This window comes from Dermacentor variabilis, chromosome 4, assembly GCF_050947875.1.
Source record: "Dermacentor variabilis isolate Ectoservices chromosome 4, ASM5094787v1, whole genome shotgun sequence".
Lineage (NCBI taxonomy): Eukaryota > Metazoa > Arthropoda > Arachnida > Ixodida > Ixodidae > Dermacentor > Dermacentor variabilis.
In genome coordinates this window covers 85,397,451-85,403,622 of record NC_134571.1, presented here as the reverse complement: position 1 = coordinate 85,403,622, position 6,172 = coordinate 85,397,451, and the positions used below count along the sequence as shown (strand labels likewise).

The following is a 6,172-nucleotide window of genomic DNA, read 5'->3' as shown; positions in this document are numbered from 1 at the left end:
TCGTATATCAGTTATATAAATGTCAAGACTTGATTTCAGAAACAAATTTAAAAGTGTTGGTAGCGTGTGTGATATCTTTTGTGTAGAATAATTGGCTCGCGGAGTAACTACTTTCCAATGTTCCGTACACCTTGTGATGTAAGAATGTGTGTTCCTGGTGAGATTAGATAACTCATGAAGAAACTTTAAATTCTCTTTTACCTCCCGTTTGAAAGCTTGACTTAACTTGTAATTATAAAGGTTAAACACGGGTATTATATTTGCTTTCGGAAATAAGTCTGATGTGGTGGGCATTGTAAGGCAAGTTAAATAGTACTCGCAAAAATCTTTTCTGAAGTATATGTATCTTCTCTAGATTCGTACGTGCTGTGGTAGCCCACATGAACAGACAGTAATAAAGTGTAGAAAAAAATAGGGTGTTACTGGAAAAGCGGGGCCAAGCTTCTCGAAGAACCAGCAAGACTGAATCAGCTCATGCCGATTAAAAAAAAAAATACGATCAGGGCTCTCTTTATTGCAATTATTTTACCGTTTTTGAGCCGCTTTTCTCAATTGCACACAATAAGAAGCAGTGGTTCCATACAAAAAGTCTATTTTTCTTGTTTACATAGGGAATTGGGCACAAAAAATACTGGGTCACACACTTGATAAATACGTAAACTACAAGAAGAATGTTTTAGCGACGACAAGCAACGCGACAAGTAAAAGTGGCACTTGCGAACCGGGCCAGGTGCATGCAGCGTGCCGTGAGGCAACATCCTTCACAAAACGATCCCAAATGCACATTACACTGCTCGATCCACGCCAAATGAAACGTTTATGTGATGGTACGGGTAAGCCACATATTACAAGTTCTGTGCTTTAAACCGAAGGTCCCGCGAGTGACTTTTGGAAAATTAAGCGTTGGAAGTATAATGCACATGCTTTTCCGGAAAAGATGGGTGCAGAAAAAAACGGGAGGCGTAATCGCCGCTGCTCCAGATTGTTTATCACCAAGTTGCAGAATATATACCACCATTAGCTTTGTACAAGAAGTCTGGCTAGAGATTCTTTCGCTCTAAAATCGATGACATCCCAGACAAATTTTATAGATTAACTTTGTAACAGCGGTTAGCCTGTCAAAGCGGTCACTGGAAAAGCATAAGCAATGTGCAACACGTGCGAATATTTGTTAATTTAACAAATGCTTTGGCTATTTCCGACAATACAATATTACTTCTAAAATTAAGGGCTTACTATACCTTTGACATTGCGAAGAAGCGGACAGAAAGCGACTTAACAGACGGCAATATATAGAGACGTGTACATTCTTGGTACGTTTTGGTGCATGCTACTCGTGCAAAATAGGCTCACCCAGCATAACAAACGTCTTGCTGACAATGTCGTTAACGCAAGAAACGGCAAAATTATCTCTGCAGAGGAAAGGAAACACCTTACCGTGCGAGCGAGGCGACGCGTGGAAAAGCGCGGTGGGGTGGGCGTAACCGGCGGCACATGACCGGCGCAGCATCAACGTCTCTACGGAAATGAGATGCGGGGACGTAACCCCGTAGACGTATGATAAGCTGTCTACCTTTGAGGTAAAGTGGAAGCGCAAATCGCTGCGCCGCCTGGCGGGTGGTCAGACCTTTATTTGTCCGGCCACAAAACGGCTCGATTGTCCGCTCTTTACGTAGGTATGGTTCTTTATGGCCGCATTTTGATGAGGGCGAAATTCAAGAGCACCCGTGTACTTAGATTCAGGTGCACGTTAAAGAACCCCAGGTGGTCTAAATTCCCCGAGTCCCCCACTATGGCGTGCCTCATAGTCAGATCGTGGTTCTGGCACGTAAATCCCCATAATTAATGTTTGTGGACACAACTAACGCTTTATAAATCAAAAGTTTTAGGTTGGTGGAAGCTGGGCTAAAATTACGTTATCTATAACTAAGAGTATGATTAGCATTACTATGTGGCCAACATGAGTTTGCTAGGAAATCTTCTGAGAAATATAAATACCAAGTTATTTATAAGTAAAAACCTGAGTTAGAGGAAGATTATTAAGAGAATAGGTACACGGTGTGTCATGAGAAATACGGCAGTAACTCTCATCACTTCCCATTCGTTAATATTGAGTTTCATTAACCAAGCCTCACACCATGTGTATACGCTACTTAGGTTCGATTGAAGTGTTAAATAGCCAGTAGCGATTAACATTTCAGGATAAATAACTCAATCAACCGCGAACAGTTTCATAGAAGAACAAATGTTGTTAGGCAGGTCATTAATGTATGCAAGAAAGAGCTAGGGGCCCTAGAACTGACCCCTGCAGTACTCCAGATGTTAAAGGACAAGGAGGATAGTTAGGATCGTTTAGTGTTACGAATTGCGTGTGCCCAGACAAGATGCACTCTACCCTTTCAATACGCTATAGTTTAAATAAAGCGCGCGTAGTATAAAGAGCAGTAATTTATGACATATCGAATCTAATGCTTTCGCGAGATCAATGAAATCTTCCATGGTCGCTAAGTAGCTTTGGCGTTACGCCGGTAAGCACGAGGTCACGGGATCAAATCCCGACCACGAAGGATGCACTTCTTGTTGGGCTAGTTGGTAGCTATTCATTATAAAATATGAAGAGGCCACATAAACGGACACACACAAGAGAAGGAAACGGGACAGGGCGCCCTGTCCCATTTTCTTCTCTTGTGTGTGTCTGTTTGTTTGGCGTCTTCATATTTTACACGAAGGATGCATTTCGATGGGGGCGAAATGCAAGAATGCCCGTGTACCGTGCATTGGGTGCACGTTGAAGAAAGCAAGCCGGAGTCCCCTACTACGGCATGCCTCATATCGTTGTCACGTAAAACCCCAGAATTCAATTCAAATCTATCAAAATGCAATTTATGAGGGACGAGCGATCCAGAGCTGTAAATAAGTCGTTAGTGAAAGGCAAAAGCTGTGTCTCGCTAGAAAATTTTCCTCTAAACCAGTGATTCGTGTGTAGTGAAGAAAGAGCTTGTTTCCAAAAAAGTTATGAAGGGACAATGCGCTCCATGAGTTTGGGAGACATCGCCTACCGTCTGCAGTGGTCATCGTTCAGGGGTGAGTATTGTCACGTTGTAGTGACAGTGAAGAAGCGGACAGTAGTGATGGCTTTGAGCAATGAAAACTAACTGTTTATTGGGCGAACCTGCTCCCCAGAAAAAAACAAGTGAAGTTCAATGCACAACGATAGCGGCGAGCACAGTCGGCGATTGCCCAAAACCTGATCAGCGGGTCCTGCACGTCGACTTTTATGCATGACTCGTCGAAACTGCCAGCGTAAAATCTGGTGCCCGCGTGTCCTTCCAGAATGTACTACACAGTTCTTGTCACGCATACAGTCAGGTTAAACAAGGTTAGGTGACAACAGATAGAACTATCGATAACGTGCGAGAAACTTCCGATACATGCAGGCGCGCCTGCGGCGAGTGATAACGTTTAACATTAGTTAACTGGTGATAAAGCAGTCACTGGAGAAAGATAAATAAGTACACGGGTCAATATTTGATGCTTGTCCAGGGATATCGCGAGACGCAAAGCCGTCCCCAACCGGGCGCCATAACGTAAGGATATTCCAACGTGTCTCTATTCCACTTCTCTTCGCAATTGGTCGTTTTTTTTTTACAATTAAGGTATATTTCGTGTGAAACCACTCATATTTATTTAGCCTATACCTACGCGCAACGAAGTTAGGTAAAGCGGTAGTTGCTCACCTCGTTGTAGATTTTCAGAGTTTCCCGCGCTTGATTGCAGCAAATACAATACTCCCCAATCGAAAGTGCACTTCGGTAGCCGAGACATCATTTGATCTCGCAACACCACAGGTTACCACAGGGAAAATTAAAAAGAAATTCAATGCCACTCCACTATGTGAAGGTGGATGCCCAGCGAAGCTGTGTATGTGCGCCCTTTAATGGCGGACTGTACATTGCCGTGCGTCAAACGCCGTTTGTACTGCATAAATGGAAGGCGAGGCGCGACTGGTCGCGCCTCCACAATGTTGAACGTCGGAAGATGATGAGGCACCGGGAGGAATGTGTACCCATGTAATGTTGCAAAACTGGGCACAACACTTTTTACTAACAAATCCCGGCACGCAGAACAGGACACGCACGTCACCACACTCCGAGGGCACACACTGCTTCACCTTAGCCAAGGCGATCGTGCGTTGGGCGTCGTCCCTCAGTGAAGTAACGGCTGTGAGGTCACTCGAAAACCACCAGCGGTCACACGCAGCATAGGCCACACAAAACTGGTTCCCCACAAACTCCCTCTGAAACCTGGCCGTTGCTCCGATGAAACGTTCCGAGTGTGCGGGATCGGGAACACATGGACGGCTCGCATTTCTTTCCGCCTCGCGGTCCTGGCGGGCAGCACGCTCACGGGACCGCCACCACGGGAGAGCGGAAGGAAAGGAAAGGAGATACTCAAGCGCTTGGAATGCCGACATAGATAGGGCGGTGCGGACGTAGACATGGTCTACGCGGGTCAACGTGTAGTATCCGTTCCTATCAGTTCCTATCAGTTTGATATCTGATATCTGATGCGGGTTGTATTTGTACCTAAGATATTAAACTGGTTTTTGCCAGTTATGGGAGTGCTTAAAGCATGCTTCACCTCCGCCGCGGTTCGGTGCTGTATTGCACTATCTTCGGGATCAGCCCACTTATGGGGAGAAATCCTCAATCTACACGGCTCGATAAACGCGCGTAATATTTTGCAGGGCCTAGCCCCCATATACAGCCTCGCCGTAAAAAAAATATAAGAAAGAAAGAAAGAAAGAAAGAAAGAAAGAAAGAAAGAAAGAAAGAAAGAAAGAATACGCCGCAGTTTTCAGAGTGGCTGCCGTCTTGCGAGCGCTGAAGGACACGGATTGGATGCGGATTCAATCGCGTTGAGCATTGCAAACAGACAAGAGTGGCGCGTAGATCCCGTGGTGGCGATCGCGTATGGAAAGTATCAAACGGCTGCACGGTACCTCTCGACGAATCTCAGCATCCAACCAGAAGGTAGACGTCACGAAGAAATGCCTTTACGTAAAACGCACTGCCCGCAACGTCACGGATTGTGCCACGTGACTTCGCTAAGTTATACAATGCAAAATTCGCCGCGCAGGAAACAGGGAGGTGTGCGCGCTCTAGGCGGTGGGCGGGCAGCGTAGCGCGCATCTCCGCTCCTACTCCAGCCATGGCTGCGCATGAAGCGGCTGAGCACGGCCGCGCGTGCCATATCTTGGAGGTGATCTGCGCTGGGTTCGAAGGCTAAGCGACCCGAGATAGCTGATGGCTCCGTATGCGCTGTGTTCTCGAGCGCTTAGTTCAGGTTGAAGCGAGAGGCAGCACGAAGGGGAATTCGTTGGTCACTGCTGCCACTCTTCATCTCCCCAGTGATCGGAGAGCGAGTGTCCGCGAGCGAGATGTGTTCATATTTGCCTGTGCGCGCGAGACACCATGCTTGTGACTTTAGCTTGTAGGCGAATGTTTACAGCAATTTTACAGCTGATACAACGACTAACCTTACTGCGTATAGCTATCTAATAATTTGCAACAATCTTTCGCCTTTCGGGAGAAACTGAGACATTATTTAGCGCCCTGTTGCACACCGCCGCGATCGTCGAGGAGACACCGCCAGGTAGCCGAGGAAAAGCGGACCAATTAGAGACGCCGGCACCGCACTCCTCACCGCTACCTCTCCTGTGTGATGTCGTCATGACGTCAGCGCCACCCGCACCACTTGCAGACGCCGGCGCAGCCCTCCTCTCCCGGTGACCAACTTTCGCTCCATTGGTTCAACCAATTGAGACCTTCTCCATTTGAACGCGCTTCTCGCCTCTTGGCAGTCGGTTAGATAAGAAAAACCTGTCACAAATAGGCAATGTTATTTGTTCAAAACCAAGCAGAAGGGAACCCCTGTGAACCAGCAGAGCGTTTAATTTGGCTATTCAAAAAACATGGCACCGCCCCGCCCACATTTGCATCGGCTGTTGCGCAAATTTGGAATAAATTTAAAGATTGGGATATCAGAGCTTCATATCAGAGCATGCTGCAGAAGACAGACAGACAGATGCGCAAGCTGCCAACTCCGCGCCGAAAGCAGCCACGAGGGCTGCACGACTATGTCCCACGGTACCAGTGACGGTAAGCATTTA

At 46.7% G+C, this 6,172-nt stretch overlaps 1 non-coding gene across 1 annotated transcript; it reads left to right on the top strand.

The window, feature by feature from the left end:
- The first annotated feature begins 4,498 nt into the window (after window positions 1-4,498).
- On the top strand, window positions 4,499-4,695 carry LOC142580658 (U2 spliceosomal RNA). The gene has a single exon (XR_012827809.1). It is a non-coding gene; the product is annotated as a U2 spliceosomal RNA (small nuclear RNA).
- The last annotated feature ends 1,477 nt before the right edge of the window (window positions 4,696-6,172 follow it).